This window comes from Leiobunum rupestre, chromosome 6, assembly GCF_980474605.1.
Source record: "Leiobunum rupestre chromosome 6, qqLeiRupe1.1.hap1, whole genome shotgun sequence".
Taxonomy (NCBI): Eukaryota; Metazoa; Arthropoda; class Arachnida; order Opiliones; family Sclerosomatidae; genus Leiobunum; species Leiobunum rupestre.
Genome location: NC_143389.1, coordinates 37,782,605 through 37,796,650, shown reverse-complemented (window position 1 = coordinate 37,796,650; position 14,046 = coordinate 37,782,605). Strand labels below are relative to the sequence as shown.

At 38.9% G+C, this 14,046-nt stretch overlaps 1 protein-coding gene across 2 annotated transcripts in view; it reads right to left on the bottom strand.

The window, feature by feature from the left end:
- The window catches only part of Oatp26F (Organic anion transporting polypeptide 26F), a 42,863-nt gene extending 29,498 nt beyond the window's left edge, over positions 1-13,365 (bottom strand). The window contains exon 1 of one of the 2 annotated variants that reach the window (XM_090177002.1): positions 13,123-13,365. The gene's annotated coding sequence lies outside the window, so the exon portion shown is untranslated. Of the gene's footprint in view, positions 1-318; positions 574-13,122 lie in introns of those variants that run through there. The other variant, XM_090177003.1, reaches the window with a different exon arrangement.
- Positions 13,366-14,046: the final 681 nt, after the last annotated feature.

Genomic DNA, 14,046 nt, shown 5'->3' with positions numbered 1-14,046 from the left:
AAATTCAAACGCGGGGTGGCTCTTCAAAATTAAGTTAAACGCGATAAAATATAAATTATTAATGCTAAAATTATAACAAATTATATCATATACTACGATTTTTACAGCTTTATTTCTGTTGAACCCTTTCAAAATTTTAACACCGGTGTGACCCTTAAACATTAAATTAAACAGGATATAATATAAATTATTAAGTGACAGGTTTTCCAGACAGCCCTACACGTACTGCAGACAAAAAACCCCAATTCAACAAGGGTCAAGTGTTACGCTCCGAATTCCTCGGTAAAAAAGAAAATGAAACATTGGTATATACGATACCTCGTCTAAAAATTCTGGTCCCAACGTCCCGCACAAATATTGAGTATGAATGGACGCTATCACCGAAATCGCTTTAGAAAATGTCAACTGCGCGCAATCAGTAGAAAAACAGGCAGACTGTTCAGATCCGAAGCCCTTTTTATAATAGTATTTTTTTATATCGCGCAGTTTCAGCGGAAAAGCGAATCTCCAAACCCGCGTCGCGAAGAGAAAAGACTTTCCGAGTGGCGCGAGATTCCCGGGTGAAGTGGGACCGACGACGGAGCTTTCTCGACTAGAGTTCTCGATAAAAAGAAAGCAAAGCGAACCGGAGGATGAAAAATAAGTTTTTCAAGGGCGGCTAAAGACGTTTTTTGACGTCTATCCGATAAGATCCCCTCGAGATGATAAAATAATCCCGCTAGATTTAGAGCGAAAAAAAAACAAATACCCAAGTCTAGGCATTTCATTTTATTTTTTTCAGTTTTCACGTTGGCGAAAAAAAATAAGTTGGGAATATACCTCCTTTTCAATCCCGCGCGCGATATTTTGACGTTCTGAAAACTAGCAAAAGCAACGCCAGAGCAATCCATAGAAATGAAATAGAGAGAGATGTATTAAAGTATAGTTTCCTCTATCCACTTTTTAAAACTCACCGGACAGTAAAGTCAAAGGCGGATGCCCAATTCGTAACCAAGGTACCCCGCTGTCTGGTGATTTACAGACAGAGTATGAACGATAAAAGTTAAAAATTTCGGAGGAATATGCCAAGAAATGGCAACGCTACCGCCCCCGCCGACCTTCCAAAAAAGTCATATCGTCAGCTAGTTTTTCTTCTAAGCTCCAGTTAGAGCAGCAAGCGCCGAAAGTGTTACGTATATTAAAACGCTTCCAAGGCTGTAGTGTCGCCATCTAGAAATCAGTCAGGCGGCAAAATGGGCCTTCTAGTGGCAGTTTCCGGAAAAGGGTTTTGGATAAAAAGATAAGATTTTGTTTTTCGAGACGTCAGATAACGAAAAAAAAGTTATTGGCTCCGAAACCTTTTTCGCATTTTGATAAGGAACAAAAAAGGCCTTCCCTGCAATGACTATGGCACTTTCTTTAACAATAACAATAAAACAAGTCGACCTCTTATATATGGTAGTTTCTCTTTTGAATTCACGTACAAAAATTCCAAAATCAGGCAATTTTTTACTTTACATTTTATTTCGATCAGAAGTTAATTATTTCAGCTTCTATTTTTGTATACAGGTTATAAAGATTGTTTTAATTATGTATTGCAAAGTTTACAAAGCTTATTTTTATTTAAGAATACTTTCATAGCATTTTCAACTTAAATACCCAGCTCTTTCGTGGTTTTTTTTTAAGAATTCTTAAAATTCTCCGACAATTTAGAGCTATTTTCCAATTTCTTGGCGTTTGTCCAGCTGTTTTCTGGCTAGTTACAACCCTGATAACTTTCTCTAAAGGTTTTTCTTTAGAAATAACTACAAAACACTACAAAATGTCGAAAAATAATTTTCAAGTTATTCTAACAAAACGTCAGCAAATATTAGTGAAAGACCCTTTAAAAAGGTTTCAATTACCAGCATCATATGTAACATAATTACTCAAAAGTATGCCATATAGCGCCTATTCCGGCCCTCAAAATTGAGCGGAAATTAACCGAGCGCCTATTCCGGCCCTCAAAATTGAGCGGAAATTAACAGAGCGCCTATTCCGGCCCTCAAAATTGAGCGGAAATTAACAGAGCGCCTATTCCGGCCCTCAAAATTGAGCGGAAATTAACAGAGCGCCCATTCCGGCCCTCAAAATTGAGCGGAAATTAACAGAGCGCCCATTCCGGCCCTCAAAATTGAGCGGAAATTAACAGAGCGCCCATTCCGGCCCTCAAAATTGAGCGGAAATTAACCGAGCGCCTATTCCGGCCCTCAAAATTGAGCGGAAATTAACCGAGCGCCTATTCCGGCCCTCAAAATTGAGCGGAAATTAACAGAGCGCCTATTCCGGCTCTCAAAATTGAGCGGAAATTAACCGAGCGCCTATTCCGGCTCTCAAAATTTAATAGCGTGAGCGGTTAACACGCGAGAGACCATGAACGGTGTACGAGCTGAGCGGTTCGCTATCGGAAGTGCCCATCACTGCTGGTGATCACGAGATTCTGTTTCCTAGGTAACCTTTTAAACGGCACAAAGATTATCCATTTATGGTCCACTAATTGCGTGTTCCATGTTGGACTAGTTGAATTGTTCTCTATGGAAATGTTACACAGAGTGACAGAGGCATAATTATGAGTGAAAAACGGCACAAAGGTTATCCATTTATGGTTCACTAATGGTATATTCCATGTTGGACTAGTAGAATTGTTCTCTATTGAAATGTTACGCAGAGTGACAGAGGCATAATTATGAGCGATTATGTTACATATGCCAGCACACATCAACAGCGGGTCCAATTGGTTAGCGCCGCGCGTATCGCGAATGAAGCGCGGGTAAAACAAATCCCATTGCAAACGTTCTTCCGAGCGAAAGAGTGAAAGCGATAAAACAAAACGGGCCGATAACAATGAGGCTAGACGTTATTTGCTTTTCAAGCGCCACAAAATTTGACAAATTAATGGCCACTGAGATGCTGAAACCAATGAAACCCATGAGAGCTCTTCTCAATCTCGGCCTCTGATACACTGTTTTGAGCCAAAAAGTTAGCGCCGCCATTTTGAACAAACCCGAAACAAACAACAATGATCAAATCTAATATTTTTGAAGTTTTATGGAAACATTTTTGACCCGTTGTTATTATTTTTGCCCCTTTGTAAATTTTTAAATACATTTATTTGGTAATTTACATTCTGTAGGATTTGATAAATTCCATATATAATTCGACACAAACCCAATATTTATTCCAATCTTTCACTTCACTCGTAAGGGTATAGTTTAAGCTACATTAAGCATTTAATATATTTAATTATATCGCATCAATTTGAAATTTTAAACCAACCCAACGGTTGAAGCGGCAATTTCGTTAATTTCCTCATCTAATAAAATATATTCGCATGCCCTTTCCAAACGCCATTCATTTAATGGTTTGTTTGTTAGTGTGCTGTATATTTGCCCCTAGTTACATCAAGCAAAATACAATTTCCTTCTTTAATCTGGTACTTTCAATAACCGCCAGCCGATTTATTGTGTACAGCTACGTTGAGATATGTTGAAATATAATTTTGTCAGTATTTACTTCTACTAGGGGAAAATTACTATGTTGAGCCGATCGGATCATCGGAGGGCATCATAATCAAATGTTTTGCAGGCACCAGCGGGGAGGGAAAGAAAACGCAGCTTAAACAAAGTATTCGAGAAATTTTTCCAACTGAACACCTATAATCACTGCAAAGAGAAAATGGCGGAGTAGGCAGATTTTGGTGGATGTTTAATAATTTTTTCAGGAACTAGTCACTGACCTACGTTGACATAGTTTCAATCAGTGAAATTCATGGATTTATTTTAAGAGTATATTTGATCATTTAATGAAATAAAGCCATAACATTATTCCAAAACCTTTTATTTTTCCTGGTAAAAAATGAATCACTCCGTCGCCAGTGACGCGAATATCACTCGTAGATTGATTAATTACGAATAATTATAAAACTTAAATATATATTTAACAGTCAATGATTACATCGAAACGTCGGGTTGAAATATTTTCATTCATTAGACGATAAGCGTTTGACAACGGCGGCGTACTCGCCAAAAAGCCGAAACATGTTAAACGCGGGCTTTTAATTTATTTTTATTAAACCTCTATAGCGCACAGAATAATCGTTGTTTTGTAGTTATTTCTGACTTAAAAAAGAAATGAGACATATAATGATTACATGGCAACGGCCTCAACAACCGATCATCTATCTAAAACTAAAACTGTTTTCAAAAGCTATGGGACGTCTGCTACAAATAAAACAGGGCAGATAATAAGATATTTATGATTGTTTTTTAATTCATGTACACAAAAAAATTGCTTTTGGTAGGCTTAGTCCTTAATTCGGCACTGCTTTCGGGGGGCACATCGATACTTTTTAAAGGCTACAGAATCGTTTGAAAGTGAAGGTGGAGCTACGTAATCACGTGCTTTTTTAGAAATAGGAAGGGAGGATCTACCTGAAATTCGGTTAAAATGTTTCAAACAATTCTGTGGACTTTTAAAACACAATATAAGCAGAAATAAAGCAACGACCCGAGGCCCTCTCTCTTAATGTCTGCGTTTTAAATATCTCAAACCGGGGAGGAGCAAAAAAGGAATACGGGCTGGTGGAATTTATTCCGGCAATTTTAATTTAAGATTAATGGAGATTGGGAAATTAAAGTGATCGCTCCATTATTCAAGATAAGGGCGAAGAGGAGATAGCTTAGCCTCGGGACTCGCTATACAGACAAACACTATCTCTGCGACCCTCTTTTCCGCACCGTCCTCCGAATTTCCTTCCGAAGCAGTCTTTTTAAATTTAACTTTTCCCCATCTTTGGCGCTGCCGTCGGTGGAGTAGGCAGGGCCGATGAAGAAGCTATTAATTAGCGAAAGCCCCATTAAAGCCCCTACCCCCCCCCCCTCCTCCAGAAGATTCCGAAACCGCGGATAATGGGGATCGTAAGGGGGACCGTCCAGCCTTGAGAAAAGTCAACAAACTCAACTAGACCACGCGGTTTCTGAATTCCCTCGCTAACGTTATACACTAAAACGCTTATACGTCCAGTATAGCTAAGAATTTACGGATTGGAGTCGACGTTCGGAATTAATGAAAGTATTTTTATTTGACCAAAGGCTCGAGGGCAATTGCCGTCAGTCAACACGTTATCGGCGGCAATTAAGGTCGTGGAGGAAACGCTACTATTTTAGCAAACCAACAAGTGACTCGGGCAGTAGAAACCCTTCATACGTTATGGAGAACTTCGAAGATGGTATCTCGGTTTTCATAGTTTGGTAACGTCAAGGCCAAACTATCAAAACATTAAATGGCTTTACCGTAAGTCTGATTCACACTAGCTGAAGGCTGTCAGAAACCGCGAAACGATTATTACTCCTTTTACGTGACCAAGAATACATATAAGTTGCCTGAGAAAACGTCGCCGCCACTATGGCCTCTGATTTCATGATTCCGCCTATAGAGAGATTGTGTCTGAGATGGTACTGGCGCGTAGAGGGAAAGATGAAAATATTACACGAGGAAAGGCGGAGGGGCGTGCTTGTTCTTCGGGGTATCACGAGCCGAACAGAAGTTCACCCGAATACAACGCCCCACTTACAAATGTTCGATAAATTTATCCCTTTATCGCGCTATAAAATTGACAGCAAAAATTAAAATATCCCTGTATATACGATTCGACGCGTATTTAATACCGAATGTTTTTTCGACAACGCGTACGTGAGCCATTACGTTAAGAGCAAAACCTCTCGGCAAGACAAACACGTAACCTTAGATAAACACTTTGATGTTCCTCGCAATACTGCTCGGGTATTCATCGGAACGCTTTTCAATGGACGCGAGACGCCAACGGAATATTCGATAAGTTTCTTAATCGCTTACGTCAGCCGCGAGAAGAAGGGCAAAACTTTGGCCAAGTTCGCCAGCAACGGCAAAACGGCGTGGCGTAAACGCGGAAAGCGAAAACAAGTCAGGCTTTAAGTACGTGCCCCGGCTAAATAGGTTTAAGAAGAAGCCCGGAAAGAAAATGACGATGGGGTTGGGGTTCGGGCTCGGGCTTTAGAGGTATTTGGTTGCCAAAAAGTCCCCTTTTAGGAGCCAAACTGCCAAGCACGCCGGAAACCAAAATCAGTGGCCGGCGTACCCTTTCCCCGGCTTTCGCGGAAGTATCAGTTTAGATTAAACCGAAACTAAAGACGAGGGTTCGAGGGAAAGAGCAAAAAACGAGGGACTGGAGGCGGAGAAGCCGAGGCTTAAGGTTGCCCAAAATCTCCGCCGCAATGACGATGTAGCCTGGAATGGAATCTTGAAATAGGTATATACACCTTTGACGATCGCGATTCGGCGTTACCAATAGCAATCGGGCATGGCAGGGGGGATTCCGAGGGTGGTTAAGACCATTTAGTCCCCGCGGGGGAAAAGGATTTAGACGGAACGAAGGGGAAGGGAAGCTTGTTTAGAAAGAAAGTGTCGAAGCGGAAGTCCAAGTCGCCAGAAGAACAGGAATGCCTACAGGGGTTACGTGTCGGGGATATATAGACTTAAGCAGCGCGATATTGGGGAATCCATCCTCCGAAAGACCCCGCGGTTACGCACGGATGTTACGGGGCTTCTGCTTCTGATGAGGGATTACCGACCAGAGATGGAATATTGACGCGGATGCCTCTGACACGACTTTTGAGAAGGATTAAGCAACGTCCGCCAACAAGGGGGAAAGGAAAGATTTGCCCCCTTCGATGACACCCCCTTCCAAAGAAAACAGCTCAATAAATCTAAAGGATGCTTCCAAACCCCCCTCTTGGCGATGGAGTTTCTTTTGAAAAACGACATTTGTTTTGGAACTTTTGAGTGGATCCCTTTAGTCATAAATATTTTGTGATAGGAGATACAGGATAAATATTAACATTACATTACCTTAATTTAAAAAGGTCGAAGCTTGGGCTACATTAAAGCGTAAGACTATCATAAGGTCCCCATCAGTAAAGGTCTACCATAGGGGCCCATTGTAACGGCGTTGTCCTGGAGAGAAGAAAATTAACGTACGACGATAGGGCAACTTATTTTTCTAAATTTCAACATCTAAATATTATCTTACTTGGTAGAGCAGCAGGGCTCGGGTTATTTGTCACATAAAACGCGTCTAAATCTCAAATTTGAAAAATAAATACCTTCAGAAACAAAACTTTTTTAATGGCCAGTTTTAGGTTCTGATGAATCATTTTGCAGTGTTAATTTTAAGTTTCAAAGCGATAAAATTGCTAATAAGATTTCGCTACGGTGCTAAGGGCTCGCGGCGTAGATTTCTCCCTGGTGGTTCTAAGTTTAAAAACGTTCGCGCACGCTTTATGCGCACTCATAGTGCAGATTTTCAATACCTACCTCTTAACAACGGATACGTCAAAAATTTGGCCCTAGACCTTTGCTTATATGGGGACCCTATGATAGACTTATGACTAAAGCTAGAGTTAGGATTTTTCAAAACCAAGAATGGTCTATTAAGGGATATGGTGAGACGCGAGTATCATGGTCTAATATTCCCGTGGCACGAAAGGGGGGAAGAAAAATTCACCGGCGTGCACAGATTTAGAGAACCAATGAGATACGGGCTGATTTGAATTTTTTAGAGTGAAGAAACTTACCATAACTCATTCTAAATATAAATAAATTCTTGACTAAAACTATCGTTATATTGGGCCAAAACCAAATTATCCCATTTTATGAAGAAATTCCCAAAAACATAACTCAATTTCGTTAAAACCGCAGATTTGACAAACCGAAGCATGGCTATTCGCGGAACGTCTCTGATAACCCTTAAAACAATTTCCAAAAATGTCATAAAACCGATTAGGTACAAATCACAGGTAGTTTTTGATATAACTGGCTCCAGTCGGCCCCCATTACCATAAATATCTCGAATATCGCGTTTAACGACGGGTCAGAATAACCTATTTCTGACCGATAACAGTATCGCGTGTTGCCAACGAGTTAATATTCGGTACGAGGTTTCCTGGAAATCAAGTCATTTTTGGCGTCTTCCAAAGAAACAAAAAACCTAATACGAATGAATTTAGCGCGACCGGACTCGCGAGAAATTCGCTGGAGAGAAACGCCACAATGACTCCAGTTCTACTTTATCGTAGCCATTCTAAATAAAACGACTACGACCATAACCGAGAAGGTAGAGACAACGCGCGAATCCCCGAATGGTTCATGAATTTCAGTGGAAATAAACATTATTCATGTGTTTAAGGAAAATTCGATAACTGCTATACTTGGCATGCGCGGCGCTCGCTGTAACCGTTTTCCGAGTATCATAAAGACGCTTTTAAAATTGCTGTTTTTCTGGCGAAATGTCAAAATAACGAAATTCATGCAATTACTTTTATAAAATGTTTTCTACCTTCAAAATGTAATTACGAAAACTATAGGAAATATTTCGCGTTACAAGTTCCTGGTTTCACATCCCACCAGTATATGCCTACGACTCTACCTACCTTATTTTTACGCCTTGCGCAATTTTTTAATGAAATTCTGTATAAAATATTTTACGTCAGCAATTAAACTTAACAAATATATTTTTAAGTACAGTTTTGTGATAAATTCCACTGATAATTTTTTCCCTATTTAATACTCAACGCACGCAATCCGCGATAAAAACCGGTTCATATTATTTACCATAATCTACATCGACCTCGTAAACCTGCGCTATAAAAATGTAATTTACAAGTAATTTAAAAGTTTTCATGTTTTGGGTAACATCATGACTGGCGTTATATTTTATACACGCTAGCGTGTACTTACTGCAAGGTTTGCGCATCATATACGTGCAAGATAATAAGTATAGTTCGTGTGGCAGATCAATTCGAAGCACACGATCATAACGCGCTTCGTGGCAAGACGCTCATTCCAAAGAGAGTAGCTCATTCTCGGTCAGTCGTTGCTAATTCTTGCTCCCCCGCGCGTTCCTTCTTAATTTGAAGAATTACTAGTATTGGATGGGAGGGTATTTTCGTTAGTGCACTTCATTCGGTGGCGCTTTAGTCACGCTTTTCGGAATTTCTGGATAGTTTCGTGTTACGTCGCTCATTAATGAGTGACCTTGATAAGTGTCGGCGGACGCTTGCTAATTGTCCGACTAATAACCGTTCTTTGAATGACACAAGCGTAGGAATATTCTTTGGAATTCCCTAGATACAACTAGAGACGTTGCATTTTTTGCTTTAAATTAAGCGTGATAAGGAAAAGTGTAATTGGACGTTAGCATCACTCTGTTTCAATTATTTTTGTCACTTTTTATTACGTTTTATTTCACTTTTATAGAAGCATTCTCCGGCTTTCTTTTAACATAGCGTTATAGTCAATTGAGGATTAAGCTTTTCGCCTTTCTTAGAAATATACTTCTGAAGGGCCGGTTTTCTTAAAAGGGTACGGGTATAAGAGGGTTAAATTCAAGGACAATTTGACTGGATAGAAAAACACGTTTAGTGTTCCGATTATTGGTGGTTCGACCACTGAAATACGGTGACAAAATACATTTATCTTCTTAATTTAAAATCTGCTTATTTATGTACAATCTTTAAGTCTTTTAGTTAAATATTAACAATCGTAAATAAACCTATTCTTTTTTCGAATACACGGACTGCTTATCATTTGTATTCGCGTAGATGTTTTTCTTTCGACAACAACGTGGTATCCAGCGGGTAGCGGGGCCACCATCCACCCATCATTTTCTTCACCATCTTCCAAAAAATCGTCATATAGTTTTGATCCCGGGTCAGAGTGCCGTAGGCGCTTAACACGGTGACAGCTAGTTTCGAGGTAAGCCTGGAAGGAATATCCCTGATGACAACTGTTGTCGATCAAACCGAGTTGGCTGTTGTTTGTATAGACGAAGCGGCGAAAACTGGGCCAATGCGGGAGGCTCGTGTTGAGCGACAAAAATTGACTTTTAAAACAACACATACGGGCGGCGGCGGATAAGGATAAAAATAGAGAGGTTCAGAAGTTTCAACAACGACTTCCGAATGCTTAGACAGCACTGTCAAGTTAGCTTGATGAAAACTCTGCAAAGCGATGTAGAAGCCTAAACGGTATCGTTCAAACGTGGAATTTCTTAACCTCGATTATAATGCCCAGGCCTTATTCGTTTGTTTGGTTTATTATTACGAGTACTACGTATTTTTATGGGAATCCCGTTGATTCGCCCGCATTCTGTGCATCTAAACGCCCAACGAAGAAATAAATCTTGCACCCAAGGATGAAATAAAACCGAGAGCGGGTGATCACTCGGAAATATTTTGTACATCTGCTTGATTACTAATTTTCGGAAAACCATTGCCTTTTCAGGGCATTGCCATCGATTTAACAAACTTTTCCGTATTTTCCACCGATTTTACAAATTTTTGCTCAATTTCCACTGATTTTACAAATGTTTCCTTAGTTTCCCCTGATTTTAAAAAATGTTTCCTTAGTTTCCCCTGATTTAAAAAATGTTTCCTTAGTTTCTATTGATTTTAAAAATGTTTCCTTAGTTTCTATTGATTTTACAAATGTTTCCTTAGTTTCTATTGATTTTACAAATGTTTCCTTAGTTTCCACTGATTTCTCAATATTTGTAATATGGGCAATTTCCACCGACTTCTCAATATTTGTAATACGGGCAATTTCCACCGACTTCTCAATATTTGTAATACGGACAATTTCCACCGACTTCTCAATATTTGTAATACGGGCAATTTCCACCGACTTCTCAATATTTGTTATACGGGCAATTTCCACCGACTTCTCAATATTTGTTATACGGGCAATTTCCACCGACTTCTCAATATTTGTTATACGGGCAATTTCCACCGACTTCTCAATATTTGTTATACGGGCAATTTCCACCGACTTCTCAATATTTGTTATACGGGCAATTTCCACCGACTTCTCAATATTTGTTATACGGGCAATTTCCACCGACTTCTCAATATTTGTTATACGGGCAATTTCCACCGACTTCTCAATATTTGTTATACGGGCAATTTCCACCGACTTCTCAATATTTGTTATACGGGTAATTTCCACCGACTTCTCAATATTTGTTATACGGGCAATTTCCACCGACTTCTCAATATTTGTAATACGGGCAATTTCCACCGACTTCTCAATATTTGTTATACGGGCAATTTCCACCGACTTCTCAATATTTGTTATACGGGCAATTTCCACCGACTTCTCAATATTTGTTATACGGGCAATTTCCACCGACTTCTTAATATTTGTTATACGGGTAATTTCCACTGACTTCTCAATATTTGTTATACGGGTAATTTCCACCGACTTCTCAATATTTGTTATACGGGTAATTTCCACCGACTTCTCAATATTTGTTATACGGGCAATTTCCACCGACTTCTCAATATTTGTTATACGGGCAATTTCCACCGACTTCTCAATATTTGTTATACGGGCAATTTCCACCGACTTCTCAATATTTGTAATACGGGCAATATCCACCGACTTCTCAATATTTGTAATATGGGCAATTTCCACCGACTTCTCAATATTTGTAATACGGGCAATTTTCACCGACTTCTCAATATTTGTAATACGGGCAATTTTCACCGACTTCTCAATATTTGTAATACGGGCAATTTTCACCGACTTCTCAATATTTGTAATACGGGCAATTTTCACCGACTTCTCAATATTTGTAATACGGGCATATCTACGATTTGCACGCTACTTATGTGACAACTACCTAAACTTAATTTGCATAATATGTCTATTTCCATGCCAATTTTTATACAAAGTTTGTCTTTAAAGAGTATATAACTGACAAAATCCTAGCATTAAATACCAATCGTATTCAGTTACTGAGACTACGATTGTTTACGATACCTAAATCAGCGAATCGCGACCAATAGCATTACGAATGAAAATTCGGAAGTGTGTAAAGAGAGAGGTTTATGAATAATCCGGATCTTTCGGTAGGATGAAAGTAAAGGGGACACTTTGATCATAACAAAACATCCATTGTTAATGAACCACTGGGATGTGACGCGGCGGGGGGTCGCGTTGTTGAACCCCCTGATACATTGACTACCTTCGTACGCGCAGTATAGGTGTAAACCAGGGCTGTAGGTGGTTCATTAAATAAAAAAATCTTACCCTGGGTCACACGCTCTCGAATGACGCAGATGTGTTCAGTCCGTCTGCTGGTTTTGAGTTATTTGAATATGACAGTTTTAAAAGGAAAAATATCAAATTGAGGCACTTCTTGGAAAATAATTGCTTCCTACGATAATAAGTTACGAAATAAGGAAATATTTTAAAATTAAGCGACATGGCGCAACACTAAGGCCGTGGCACCATTTCAAAGGTACTTTATTGCGCAACAAAAATTAATATTTATATACATTTATACAATATAACGGCGCTGTCCATTGTACCTTTAATGTAACACACTAAACAATAGCCCGTACGAATTCCGGAGAACCACGTGGATAAAATGTGGTTGACTATAATTTATAAATGACGCTCACAATTGTCAGTGTCATTAATAAATCTTTACTTAAATCTAGTTATTTTTAAATCAAATTTGATTTAAATCTTTACTTAAATCTAGTTATTTTTAAATCAAATTTGATTTAAATCTTTACTTAAATCTAGTTATTTATAAATGAAATTTAATTTAAATCTTTACTTAAATCTAGTTATTTATAAACGAAATTTAATTTAAATCTTTACTTAAATCTAGTTATTTATAAATGAAATTTAATTTAAATCGTTGCTTTGAATCTTTAAATCAAGTTGTTTTAGAAATGATTCATGCATTTCAATGTAGCAATTAAATAAACAAAAAAATATTAAATAAAATTTAGTTTAGTTTAATTTTTGTCAATTAGATAGACGAATCAATTGAATTACAATAAATAAAAGATTTAAAATAATTTTCCCAACGCTGAATCCATTTTGAGATATAGCTTGAAATTATAATAAATATTCATATTGAATTGTCACACGACAACATTATTAATCCCAATATCTTTTTCCGAATTAATTCGAAATAAATTAAAAGTAATATCGCAAAAGGGGTAAACGATAATAAACCCGCGATTAAAATAAAACATAAATTAAAAATAGTCTTACCTGTTTAATTTAGCTGGTGAATAAACGCACTGACAGCGGGGTGTTTACAACGCCGGTCGAAATTCCACGTGGTCCGTCTTATTGCGAGAGGGGAAGGACGCCTGCGAAGCCAGTCAAGTTAACGGCGTCGCCGTTGAAAAATGATATTATATTCGAGCCGAAAAAAAGTTGTTCCTTTCATACGGGTCTTCGGCCCATCCGGTTCACTTGTAGTCTAATAAAAAAGAACTACGTTTCCGTCGGTTCTCTCCTTAACGCGACTAACTATAAAAAAAACAGAACTTGCCATCGGAAGAGTCCACTATCTATAAAAAGGGGGCAACGTTAACCTTGAGATAAGTTTTAGTCCAAATGTTATTTTCGCCCCCCTCCCTTCCTTTCCTATTCCGATTCGGGGGTTTATTTAGTATCGCTGCCCTCCCCCCTTTCAGCCGCCGAGTTGCGTTGTATCTGCAGTTCCTGGCGGTGCTATCGCCGTCGAATCGGGTCGCGAAGTGAGACGGAAAAGCCGAGTAAAAAGTAAACTCACGCGCTAACAGATGACGTCACGCAGGTGCTTCGCGTGCCGGTCTACGATAAAAGTGGGCCGATTAGACCACGTGGTGAATTATTTTTGGGTGGGGGTTATTAAAAAAGGGGGTCTTTTTTAACTCGGTAAACCTTAGTAAACAGTCGAAACTACGAGGAGGCGTACGGAATTTCAGACTTGAAGTCGACTTGGGGTCGTAGATTTCTGGTAGGGTTGGTTTCTTTGCGGGCTAGAGGTCAAATCAACATTCCAGGGGTACCGTACAGAGATCAATACAATTAGTTTGCAACTACGGATGGTCGTGAGAGATTTGTTAAACCATATAATGAATGGTAACTTTTTTCACCTGTTTTTAGAAGTTATAAAAGTGTAATGGTATTTTTTTTCGCAAACTA